Below are 13,297 nucleotides of genomic sequence, written 5' to 3'. Positions count from 1 at the left end.
TGGGCAGAGATGGGCTTGCCCTCCGCTTCCACCTCAGCTTAAGGTCACAGACCTCAGTTGGCAAGTACTGCATCTAGTCACCCTCAGGATAGAGACCAGCCTCCACCATTGGTGAACAGGGCCAGCAAAGCCTGGCTTTCTGACGCCTGTCCACCTAATCCAAGCCTTTGTGGCCACCCAGGGCCTTCAGGTGCTGCCCCTCAGCCATTTTCCCATGCTTCTTCCCAGTTTCACCTTCTGAAGCTCAGGGGCTGGTCCCTTTGGATGCCTTGCTCAGAGCTGGGCTGACTGACGGGACATTTGATTCAGATTATATGACGGGACATTTGATTCAGATTATAGCTCTGATGTCCCCACTGGGTGCTCTGTGTGAGTGGGTCCCCCTGTGAGCCTTGGTATACCAGACACTGGAATTCTCCTTTTCTTAGATGTTGTCCTTTGCAGGTGATGTTAATCCTGGCTGGGGTTTGGTCTGTGGAGAAGGTCTGTAGGTCTGGTTGTCCTTGGATACGGCTTTTTTCCCAAGGAAGTCCCTGGGCGGGGGGCTGGCTATGGGCTGGGTAAGGGGACTAAAGGGAGAGGTCAGCCAGGAGTGGCCAGGTAGCCTCTGCTAGGAGGGTCCTGGATCACATAGGCAGGACTGGTGCTGGTGGGCTGGCGCTGGACCCTTTAATTCCCTCCCCACTTCCTTTCTTGGACTGACTCAGCTTTCCCTGTGCCTGACAGAGGCTCCTCTTTTTTTTTTAATATTTATTTTTATTAGCATATATTCACTGTACAGGGGGGATCTGCTGAGACACTTCTGAATAGTCTTACACTGTACAACAGTTAGGACACCCCCTCCATCTCCCCCCACCCCCCCTTCCCGTCCCATTTACACAATTACAATAGGTTTCATCGTTCTGTTTCCTTTATGTATATGAAGCCCTATCCCTTCGTCTTCATCTCCAGAGGCTCATCTTGTGAGTGGACAGTGGGCACAGTGCCCAGGGCTCTGGTGGCTGAAGAGGAGCCTGGATGACCTAAGTCCTCTCCAGGTCCCCACCCCTCCCCATGAATTCTGAAGAGGCTGAGAGCCAGCAGGGGCTGGCCTTCATCAGGTTAAAGACCTCTGGATGTACTGTCTCCAGTGGACAAGATGTTTGGGGCACTTCCGGCTCTGGGATCGAGGATTGGGGACAGCATGACTCAGCAGTGGAAGCTGACTCACTGGCAGATTCATGGTGGAGCCACGGGAGATTTCGTGACTCAACTGTTTAAAAGGCCTGTGAGTCACAGAGCCCACGGTGCAAGAGTCTGTGACAGGGAGGCTGCTGAGTCACAGTGTTCAGAGAGGACTGAAATTAGAAAACTCTGATTGAGATGCTAGGGTGACAGTGGTATGTGATGTCACATTACAGACCTGAGCAGAAATCTGTGGACCGCTGTTTAAACTATCAGGTGTACAAGTGTGTTTGTATTTGTGTTATAGAATTGTGCAAAAAGAGTGCTTCAAGGACTAGGGACCAAGAATTTAAGCAGAAAATGCAAGAATTCCTGTAGAAAAGTAGGTAGATATGCTGAACTCTTAAGAGTAAACGTCAGGGTGAACTCATTTCTTAATTCCCAGCTGGGACAGCTGACAGTGGGGAGCCTAAGCACTGACGTGGCTGGAGACACCAGGATGCCCTTGCTCCCCCAGAGGAGCCCTAGGAGGGCTGGGGCAGGAAAGTGTCTGCAGCATGAGTGTGTGTGTGTGTGTGTGTGTGTGTGTGTGTGTGTGTGTGTGTGAAATAACTGCTTCATTACAATGAAGGCAGGAAGTAGAGCCAAGAGCACTTGAAGGGGGTCTTATGGCTGATGGGATCTGACATGCTAACACTGTAGAAGGCGTGACCAGGCTCTCAGCAGCCATCTGCTGTGCTGATGACACCAGCAGCACCCTGGCACCAACATCTCAAGGACCCCAGTGGCTGCTGAGCCAACCCAGGCTCCAGATCCCCCAAGGTGTGCAGACAGAGATTTGGAATGGGCCAGGTGGGAGTGTTCATTTACACCTTGGAGACCAGCAGGGGCTACAGGTCAGCCCTGCCCCTTGCTAGTCGGTTGTAAGGCATTCCCTGGCATACTACTGACTTAACTCATCTGTAAACAATGAGGTCAGACTTGACATTCCCCTAGAACACTGCCTGCCCACCCTTCCATGCTGAAGTGGGACAAGGATGGCTTCCCAGCTGTGGGGTGTGGAAGCCTGTGCATCCTCACAGAGAGGGGCCTCATATGGGCACCATCTGCGTGGGCCTTGGGGACTTTGATTAGTACCAGTCCTCAGTGGGACTAGCCGTGGGCCTGCTGCAAGTTGGTTGCTAGGCCCCGAGGATATGGGCCTCCCTGGCCACCTGTAGAGGCTGGGCTCCATGCTGGGCCAGCATACAGGGAGCTGGAGGACTCAAAGACCTGTCCATGACCATAGCACAGGGTGGGCTGCGGGGAGGGTGGGTCCCAGATCTGGTGCTGCCCATCCACAGCGTGGCCTCCTGTGGCTCCCACAAGCAGTCTGGAGGACCCCACATGGCTCAGAGGTGACATAGGAGTGAGCCAGAGCAGTGTATGTCGGGTCACTTGTTCATTCAGTCACTCCCTCGTCCTTCTTGTACTCACTTGGAAAACTTCCCCTGAGCACTAGGAGGTCCAGGGGCAACTGAGGTTCTTTGTCCTCAGGGACTCACAGTTTTCTGGGGAGACACAAATAAGGAAAGACAAAAGGAAGAACAAAAAGAAAAGTCTATGTGTTTGGTAAACCTACAGGGTGGGAGGAGGTTCATCCAGGCTACACTGATCCCTTTCCTCTGACCCCTGCAGCCTAACGGCCATGAGGGCAAGGGGTGCAGGAGGTGAAGATGGGGGAGGAAGCTTGCTATGTGGACAGGGACAACAGCAGACTGACTTTGGGCCTGGGATCAGAGGAGGAGGAGCTCCATATGCCAGGAGGGAGTATTTTTCTGTTAGGTAAGATTTTGACATGAGGAAGGAACCAGGACAGTGTTTAACACAACTGGGATTGTTAGAGGCTGGTTGACCTCCAGGATGGAGGCTGGGACTTTGCTCAGTGTGTTAACTATGTGGCAAGGGGCTGGAGACTCATGGGGGGCTCATGAGGACAACAGGCCCTAGCCCCTGGCTCTGTGCCCACCCCCTGCTCTGCTTCTTCTCAGCCCTATGCCTAGGACTGCCTCCCTAGTCTGCCCTTTGTGTCCCCCTTGGAAAAGCCCTGCTGGCTCCAGGCTTGGACTGTCCGTTCAAGCTGCAGTATCAACAGAGGCTCCAGAGAGTGGGTGGCTGGTGTGACCATGCAGGACTGATCTTGAGCCATGAGTCATTGTCACGTGCACCAGAGCTGGGAGCCAAAATAAGGATTCATGTTTGGAGGACAGAGTTTACTTTGAATGTTTAACTTTATGGATACACACTGTATTTTAAAAGCAAAGGACTGCATGCTAGGAATCCTCTGAGCCCTTTAATTCTCTTATCTCTGAGGAACTGGTGAGGGGAAGTCGATGAATATTGGAAACCTATACAGGCAACGGGATCTCCCAGGTGGTGAAGACTGCACTCTTGGTTGGTAGCAAATTATTCTGGACTCAAGTGTGACCCATCTCTGCCGTAAGACATGGCAGAGCTGCAGCAGGCAGATAGCCAACACACTTTCGAGGCTGCTTCTGCACTTTCATGGGTGTGTCTGTCTCAGTAAGCATTTTATTAATAACAAATGAGCATACAGAAAAGTTATAACCGGAAACGTGCAGTCTGAGGCATTTAACCAAGGGAACACACTCCTGAAACCGCCTGCATTGTTGTGACCCCGCTCCCATAAATGAGTTTGCCTTGGGCTTGACGGTCACGCAAATGATATCATCAGCCTGGACTCTGTGGCTGAATTCTTTCGCTCAAGTTACCTTGGTGAGAGCCGTCCAGATCACTATGGGCGGAAGTTCTTTCTTTCATGCAACGTAATTGCTGAAAGCATTTCTCTAGACTCTGACCCGTGAACATTTGTTTCCCATAGTTCAGGGTTCTGGATCCATACATGTGCCTTTGGTGAACATGTGTGAGCATTTCATAGATGTGTATGATCAGTTTTGGAAGACGCAGCTTTCCAAAGTTACTGTGAGTTTACACTCACTCTAAGCGTGAGAGTCTGCCTCGCTCTGCATCCGTCAGCGAGCCCTTGATCTCCTTGTTCTTTTCAATTTTAAGCATAATGGTGGTCAATGAAGGACTGTTGAGTCTTTTTTCTCATGTTTATTTGCCATTTCTTGGGTACCCTTTTCAAGTCTTTTGTCAATTAAAAAATGAATTGTCTATTGTTTTCTCAGGGACTGTTAGTTTTTTCCTAAAATATTCATTCATTAATTAATTTTTAAAATCCAACGTGTTTCTCACCCATCTTGACTCAGGGTGCTTCTCCCTGAGGGAAAGTCCTTCTGGAAGCCTTGCTTCTCCCCTCACCCCACGTAGCATGGCTGGGGATGGTGGAGCAGCCAACACACACTTGTGTCTGGCTACAGACTGTGTGACTTTATAGCAAGCTGGGCATTTCACATCTGTGAAGTAGGAGCTGGGGCCCTGCACAGGCACTCCTTGTGTTTCCCCTCTTCTTCTGGAAAGGGATGAAGAGATCCTTTACAAGAGGCATGTTCTCCTGGGGAGGTTGTGATCCCTGGAAAGTAATTTATTTTTTGAGATAGGATCTCACCAAGTTGCCCAGCCTGGCCTCAAACTCCTGGGCCCAAGTGACCTTCCCGCCTTAGCTTCCCTAGTAGCTGGGACTATCAAGTGTGTGCTGTCACACCTGGCTGTAGAAGTTCTGGAGACTAATTTTTATTGGACACATGCTACATTGTGGAGGGAAACAGAAGGTACTGGATGTACGTCAATATTTCACAATGGTTCCTCTTGGCCGTGGGTGACTGCTTTTAAGACCCCTCTCCCCATGGATACGAAATCCACTGATGCTGAAGCTCCTTATGTAAAACGCTGCAGTATTTGCACAGAACCTTCGAGATCTTCCTATTTATGTGGTCTCTAGATTACTTACAACACCCAGTGCAATGCAGAAGCCATGTAAATAGCAGTTTTACTACATTGTTTAAGAAACAGTCTGCACATTTTCTGTGCAAATGAAATAAAAATGTATTTTCTATTCACAGTAGGTTGAATTCAGATATGATATCTACAGACTTGGATAAATAGCTGGATGGATAGGTAGATGATGGATGGATAGATAGATGATAGATGAGAGATAGATGAAAGATAGACGATAGATAATAGATAGATGATAGATAGATAGATAGATAGATAGATAGATGGATTCTTTTAAATTCTGATTCTGTTTCTATGGGGACTCCTGACAAGCACAGCTGTTATCCCATTAAGTATATAAAATAAGGAACTGACCACAGGGTTATGGAGGCCCCACCACATTCTGTCTGCCAGCTGCAGACCCAAGGCAGCCAGTGGTGCAGTTCAGTGTAAACACCAAGGCTTGAGAACCAGGGCGCCTGTGGGGTGAATCCCAGTCCACAGGCAGGAGAAGACCAGTGTTCCCACTCCAGAAGGTAAGGAGAGACAACTACAGATTCTCCCATCTTGCTCTGCCCCGGCCCCCAGTGGAGGGGACAGGGACACCCAAAGGGCACGGTGAAATCTGCACAGGGATCCTGTGGGATGGCAGTGGCTCAGTTGGTGGAGAGCAGGTAGGATGGCAGATGTCCTCAGCTCTGCACTCTTCTCAAAGGCAGAGCCTGTAGCATTTGCGAAGAAACTGGATTTGGAGTGAAAAACAAAGAGAGGAGTGGTGCGGTAGCTTCGAGCCCTTGACCTGAGTGAGGGGAGCAATGGAATGTCCCTGACTGTGCAGATGACAAGGGCACAGGTGGGCTTCAGACCCTTGAAGACTGAAAGTCTTACCCCAGACCCCATGTTGAGCAGCGACTTGGAGGTGAGGCATGCATTCAGGATTGAGGACCGGGCTCAGGTCCTCAGGTCAGCTGTGGCTGTGGAGTGAGAACTAGAGGGAGCTGAGGACTGAGGATGGAGCCCTGGATGCACAGATTGAGTGTCAGGGACCAGTGGAGAACCTAGGACAGAACAGCAAGGGCAGGCAGGATGACAACAAGGGAGTGTGGTGTCATGAAGGCCACAGGAAGAGAGTTTCGAGCCCATGGGAGTTCTCAGCTGGGCAGAGGGTGGAGAGGGCACTTGGACTGGCACCACGGGCCACCATTGTGTCTGCTCCTAGATCCCCCTGGGGCTTATCCACCTGAATCTCACCTGGACTCCATGGTTGCTACTGGCCTCCTCTCCTTCATCTATCTTCCTTCCATTTTCAGCCTTGGCCACATGGGGTCACCGCCCAGCACTGCCCCCTTGCTACCTGTGCCCACTCATCCTGGTGGCACTCAGCCCTTTGCTCTTGGGGACCCTCTGCCTGTGTCTCCTTCCACTCCTAGGCAGCCCTGCCTGCTCTTCCATCCCTGCCCAGGTACCTCCCCTGGGCCTCCCTGACATGGCTGCTCTCTCCATCACAGCCATCCTATCTTCTCCCTATTCCATGTGCACTGGACCCCCAGCTTTCCTTGCCCTTTCCCACTGGCTTGTGCTCCTGAGGAGGACATTCTGCTCAGTCACCCACCAAGTCCCAGCATCCTGCAGGCATGATCCACATTGGCCCCCAGCAAAAAAATCACCAAATATGGAGGAATGCTCTCTTGGGTTCAGCTTGATCAAAATTCTTGTTTTCTCATTTATTATTCCCCTTGCTCCTGTATTTCTAAGGGGCCATAATTGTCATTTGAGTGTACTCTTTGATTTCCAGATTACTTAGGGTTCTTTTGAGTGAACCTCTAAGCAATCATTTGTTCTGTTTAAAAATTTAGACTTGTCACCAAAACTGTAGTTTCTACCATTCCTACTTTTGGGGGGGGAATGTTTTAGAACATGGTTTAAAAATTAGAAAGTGCAAGATGCACAGTGTGAGCCATTACACATAAACACGCAGCCACGGGGCTGTCACATGGTGGACCCATGGGGTCAGTGCGGCTCCCTGGGACACCTGGCTTTTCTGACCTAGCCTGCCGTCCTCACAGCCTAACCATCGTGATTAAGACATCCCACGCAGAAAAGAAGCAAGTCACACAAAAACTTATACATTGTGATTTAATCTATATGAAGTGAGCTTTTAAAGAATTTATTGAGATGCTTATGGCTTACTGTTTGATTAATTTTTAAACACATATAGGTGCTGGGAAGAAGGTGTGCTCACCACTGGCAGAGCACTGTTTATTATTATTTTTTTTTGGTTTGCATTACAAATGCTTTCTTTATGTTAAATTATAAACAGCATTTCGGATAGAACAGGGAAGTTTTTATACTGTACCTGCAGTTTGAGTCTTTGCTGCAATGCAGGCTACATTTTTAAAAATGTAACTGTAAAGGAAGGAATGTCACAATCAACCTGCAAGTTCTCTTTGTAGCATGAACGTGAGGATGCTGACGTTTAATTTGGACAACACAGGTGTGAATTTCCTGGTCATCATCCACTAACACAGCTTCTGAACCTTTTTCATTGTGTTTTACTCCTCAGACCTCATCCTGGTGATCAAAGAAGGTGTGAGCACAAGTCCTCATTCCAACACCCCAGACATACACTGCTGTCAGATGAGCCAGAGACGAAGTAAACATCGCCGGGACAAAATGTGGCCTTCAGCAGCTGGGGGTGCGGCCACTTGGCTTACCAGCCAAGTTGGCATGTTGCTCACTATACATCTGAGGTAGCCGTCATCTGAAGCAGCGAGGAGGGGCTGAGGTCCAGGGAGAAGGCCAAGTGTATGAGAACTTCTCCAGCCACAGCACCAACAATATTGATAATTGCATCCATGGCTTCCCGAGACAGGACTACGTGCAATACTAAGAATGAAGCTTCCTCCGGTGTCCAAAGGATATTCATTTTTCCCACCTTACACACCCAAAATACTCACTTTCTTCACTCGAGTTCCTGTGGCCAGGTACTTGGGACTCAGGAGAAAAGGTCACAGTGCAGGCGCCCATGCGTCTGCCTGCCTGCACCTGTCACATTGGGCCCACAGTTTTTAGACAGCTGAAATAAAGGCATGGCATGATGAAGTTTTACACGATTGCGTGCACATTTTCAATTTTATTCAACTTCACTCGGTAAATCCTCTGGATCTTTGTGTACATGAAGGGTTTTTTTTTTTTTTGCTAGACAAAACGTCAGGTGTAGCTGCTAGGTATGTAGAGATGCTTTGTGGTCACTCCCTATGCCCTCCCGACCTGTCCTGCCCCTGGGGTCCTCTGGTCTCTCTCTGCCTAGAACTTTTGCTACTCCTTTGGTCTATCTGGCAGGTGTAGACACGTGTCTGACACAGGTTTGCTCACCCTGGGAAGTTTCATGTGCTCCAGGAGAGGTCCTGGGACTCCGTCTGTGGGTATTAGGATGATTGTTCTCTCTGGGGACCTGCCTCCTCCCTGGAGCATCGTGAGGGGACAGGGATAGGAAAGGGGCCAGAGGCTGTGGCTCTTCATATCACCAAGGCCCACCTGAAGTCTGATCCCTCGCCAGGGCTGGCTGCTTCAGCCTGTATCCCTGCCTGTCCCAGATGCAGGACCTCTTCTGTTTGACCTTCCAGAAAAGAAGCATGCTGTAACTGCACCCCTTCTCCCCTGCCTCCCCGATAATTGTCTTTCCTTTCCCTCCCTTTATGCCAGTCTGCATGAAGTGCTGTGCTCTGGGTGAGGCTGCCCATGGTGCTTGTTTTTTGTCTAGTTGGTAGAGGCTAAGTCCTGCTGCCAGGCTGGGTGGGAAGAGGGGTCTCTGTGCTCAGCTTCCTGGTCTAGTGGGCACTTGTGCTTGGGGAGCCCCTGCTTCTGGTCCTCCCCAGGCACACAGGAGTCCAAGCTGCCCCTTAGAGGATGCTATCCTGGCCAGTACTTCATAAACTCTGCCTCTGCAGCCCCTCCGGTGCCTGCTCAGTGCCAGCACCCAGACTGCCTGGAAGCCGCCACTGGCAAGGTTGGAGGTGTGAGGGAAGCTCTCTGCCAGGAGGGGCAGTGTGCCGCTTGTGCACCCACATGGGTGTTGGGCAAGGAGGGGGCTGGGTGGAGCCGTGGCTCACAGGCTGTTGGTTGGCAGAGCTTGGCTCACAGGCCATTAAGTTAGGTCTTCCTGACTGGCTGGCTCTCTCTCCTAATTAGTGACAGTCCTCCAGACTCTAGCTCTGGCGTCTGCCATCCAGAGAGGGAGTGTTTGTGTTCTTGTCCTCATGGATGTCTGGGTCCAGGGCTGGGAAGGCTGTGGGGGCTGCCAGACAGGCAGCTTCTTTTTTTTTTTTTTTTTTTGCAATACTGGGGTTTGAACTCTTGCTAGGCAGATGCTCTACCACTACAGCCACCAGTCCCAGGTGGCATTTTGACCTGAAGTTTTCTGTGCCAGCATTTTAATTACTCATTGCACAATGTTGGAGAGTGGTCTGTGCTACACACATCACTGGAGGTCAAGGTGAGGGGCTTCCCTCCCCCTTCTCTCCCTCCCCTTTCCAGAGGAGGGCTTGGCTGAGCTCTCCAAGCCCACTGTTCTCTGGTTACTCTGACTTTCCCACCTCTCAGCCACACTGTTCCATGCTGCCTACAGCCAAGTTAACTCTGTGAAGGACAGGGGTCCAGTGCCATTCCTACCCTGACCTTGTGTCGTGGTCTAGTCCTCTCCTACGAGGTACACCGAGGACTGAAGACACACCCACACACACGCAAGCCCACCCTCACACCCACGGGGATTGGTCTTGGCTTCACCATCCTGAGAGATGATGCAGGGGGCTGGGGGCGGGTGCTGCTTGTCCAGCACCTCCCAAGGAGCTAGCGGTTCCCTGTTCGGGCAGCTAGGGGAGGCCAGGAGCACCTGGAGGTGCCTGGCCCTAAGACCTTTCCACACATGCCACCGAACCAACTTCCTTGAGGCAAAATCTTTGCAGCCTATTTGCTGACTTTCTCCTACTCTAAGTCTCACCCCACAGTGGAGACTCACCCTTCATGGGCCTCTCCCTGTGATGCCTAGGTTGCCTCCACCCTGTGCATGGAGCCCCAGAAGGCAGGGGCTGTCTTGAATCCCTGTTCTCTCTGTCTGCACTGAGCACTGAGCTGACATTTTTAATAAGGGTTTGCTAAGTGAGTTAGGGTGGAAAAGTCCAGAGACCTGGAAGAAAACAAGACAATCCAACGTCCAAGGCTGTAACTGAGAAGGCTCAGGGTCCATAATTTGTAAAGAATGCCTGCAAATCCATTACAAAAGAATGGGAGACTTACTAGAAAAGCAGGCAGGGCACTGGGACCTTCACTTCCACAGGAGATGCAAGCGGCCATGAACACAAGGACAGGTGCCCAGCCTCCTGGGTGACCAGGGAGATGTGTGTCAGGGGAGCATGTATCACCACACAGCTGACGAAAATTAAACATGGGCAATACCATGCTGGGGCTGCAGAGAAGGGGGCCTTTCACACAGTGAGTGCAAGTTGGTAGAGGCACATTTGAAGGGGTTCTACCACAGAACCCTTAGAGACCTGAAGGTACAGGTGTCTTTCTCAGTGACTTTGCCTTTAGACACACACACTTCAGGGAAAGCAGGCACTGAGACACACGCGCACAAAGGTCCTAGCAGCCTGTTCCCAACAGCCTGAAATCAGACGCAGCTCCGATGACCATCAGGAGCAGATGGAGCAGCACGTTGAGTAGGCGTGGAGGCAGGAGAGCTTGTCGAATCGTCCCATCAACCGTGACTGCTCCGTCTGTGTGCCAGTGGTCACTTACCGCTCGTCTTGACAGCCCTGTGAGGCTAAGCCATGTTGGTCACCCGGTCCAGGAGAGCTTTGTAGCAGCTTGAAGTGTAAGGATCATTGAGGAAATGGAGTCATCAGCCCACAGCAGCTGAGGGCCTGGCATGTCACCTGCAGGGGACTTGGTGAACCGAGTTCCAACAGAACAGACCCTGTGGCAGGTTCACGCCAGCTTTACTGACTCTGCGTGACTGTTGGCATTTAGTCTGCAGACACCAAGCTCTCTACTGAAACAGGTCTGAGTGGTAGAATAGCCCAACTGAAGTCAAGCCTGGGTGCAGTGGGGTTGATTTCCCCTTTATCAGACCCATAGGCACTGTGTGTGTGTGTGTGCGGGGGGTACATTTTACTCCCTAGGGCAGAGCTGGTGACCCTAGATGTGCTGGACCTCAATAAGAAGGCCAGCTGCCTCTGTGCTGAGGGGCAGAAATGAGGCTGTGGCTTCCTTGGGCTGCTGAGCCAGCACAGGCTGCGTGCTCTGAGCCATCCTGACTGAGACAGCCATGGTCAGACCCTCCTCAGTCCAGGGGCCTGGCACTCCCTCTCCTGAGACCCTGGCCCCTCCTGGGATTTCTGGAGCTCTGCATGGATCTTTCGAGTGTCTGAGGGTGGATTTTTCAGATGAACCCTTGCAACTTGGGCTGGAGGTGGTCAGGATGACTTCCCCAAGCCCTGCTTCCCCAAATGACAGCCTGTGATAAAGAGGCCGACTGCATCAGGCCTCAGGAATTTGACTCTGAGCTTGATGTGTGCTGGCTGGAAGCCCCTGCAGGCCCCGGGTTGGTATCAGAGGGTGCCAGGGCAAAGCTGCCTCTCCCTCTCCTCTGGTCCCCAGATGACATTTTGGGCCAGGGCAGCTGCTCTGTCAAAGCAGCCAGAGCACGGGTAGCTGCGCTGTGGAGATGAATCCACGTGACATCCCTCCAGCCTGCCCATCCCTGGAGTCACACATGTGGCCAGGTGGGGCTAGCATATCCCAGCCTGCTGGGTCTAGGGTAAAAGGGGCCTGAACACCTGTACAAAGCCTACCTTAGAGGCTACTGTGTCTGCAGTTTGGAGGCCTGGACTTAGCCCTGGTCAGACGCTCACTGGGACCACTGTGTCCTGTGACCCATAGATAACAAGAACCAGGGAACAAGACTGTGGTGGGACCCTGGCCTGGGATGAGTCTGGAGGCTTCCCAAGCAGGTGTTAGATTTCAGGCAGTCTTGGACACAGGGCATGGGGTGAGGACCAGGCTCTACTCCACGGGGAGGGAAGCCAAGAGAGAATTTTGCAGGGCAGCTGGGTGGTGGTATCAGGACAGACAGTGTTGCACATGGTCTGTGTGCAAGTGTGTGGCTGTGTAAATGTTCGTATGAGCGTGTGGGGTGAGGAGGGTGTGAGGGACCCACAACCCTAACCCCTACCCAAGGACTTGAAAGTTTAGTATTCAACTGCATTCAGCTGCAAATCCTCTAGAAATCTATTCACTACCTCCCTTGGCCAAATTCTCTATTTGAAGACATTTTTTTAATCATAGTTCTCAAACTATATGACAGGTGTTTTATGAATTTCTTAAGCTGTTCATATATGTGAATTCTTTTGCTATATTTAACAGAGAAAATAAAAACACAATGGTATCATCTGGCTTATGTTATGTTATTTTGTCATTCCTGGGCTGACTGTTCACTCTGGCAGGAATAGGGCAATGGCCCTTATGGAAGAAACCCAGTGGGGTCTCTCACCCTCTTTCAGCCACAGAGGAACAAGACGGTGGCCATCTGCAATTCGGAAAAAGGCTCATTCAAGGACCCATCAGGCTGGTGCCCTGATGTTGAATATCCAGCCTCCAGATGTTGGAAGCAAATGCCTGTGGTTTGCAAGCCTAGGCTACTTTGGTACAGCAGCCCAAAAGGGTGTGGCCCTGAGGGGCCTCTGCAGCCGTGCACCCTCCACATTCCGCCTCCCCCATGGGGCCCTGCACCTTCTTCCGCCTGCCTCCATTGCCCCTCTTTCTACCTCTCCCATCCCTCCTTCACCTCCCCAGGGGTATGACATCTTCTCCACAAGAAACCCCGGGGCCTCTGCTGTACCTCTGTGAGGAGGCCCAGTGCTTTAAAGCCTGAGGAAGCACCTGCTCAGGCCTCTGGCACAGAACCTCCACTGACACAGGCCCAGCCCTCTATGCACAGAGGATTGGAGGAGACCCTCGGGGTCATTGGCCCAGGACAGCCTCACCCCAGCAGCACAGCTGAGACAGCGCTGGGCTCCCCCAGGGTCCTGCAAACATGGTCCTGCCCTGGACCTTTGGGTTGGCTCCGGGTTAGTGTTCAAAGTGGGTGAGGGCAGAAAAGAAATTGCCCCCAGCAATCCTGGGCTACCTGACCGCCCAAGGACCTAGGCCAGGCCATAGATGGTGGTCACAGGGGCTG

At 51.5% G+C, this 13,297-nt stretch overlaps 1 pseudogene; it reads right to left on the bottom strand.

The window, feature by feature from the left end:
* Positions 1-2,316: 2,316 nt before the first annotated feature.
* Positions 2,317-10,817, bottom strand: LOC141422716 (uncharacterized; annotated as a pseudogene).
* Between the last annotated feature and the right edge of the window lie 2,480 nt (positions 10,818-13,297).

This window comes from Castor canadensis, chromosome 4 (assembly GCF_047511655.1).
Source record: "Castor canadensis chromosome 4, mCasCan1.hap1v2, whole genome shotgun sequence".
Lineage (NCBI taxonomy): Eukaryota > Metazoa > Chordata > Mammalia > Rodentia > Castoridae > Castor > Castor canadensis.
This window is presented reverse-complemented; position numbering and strand designations above follow the sequence as displayed.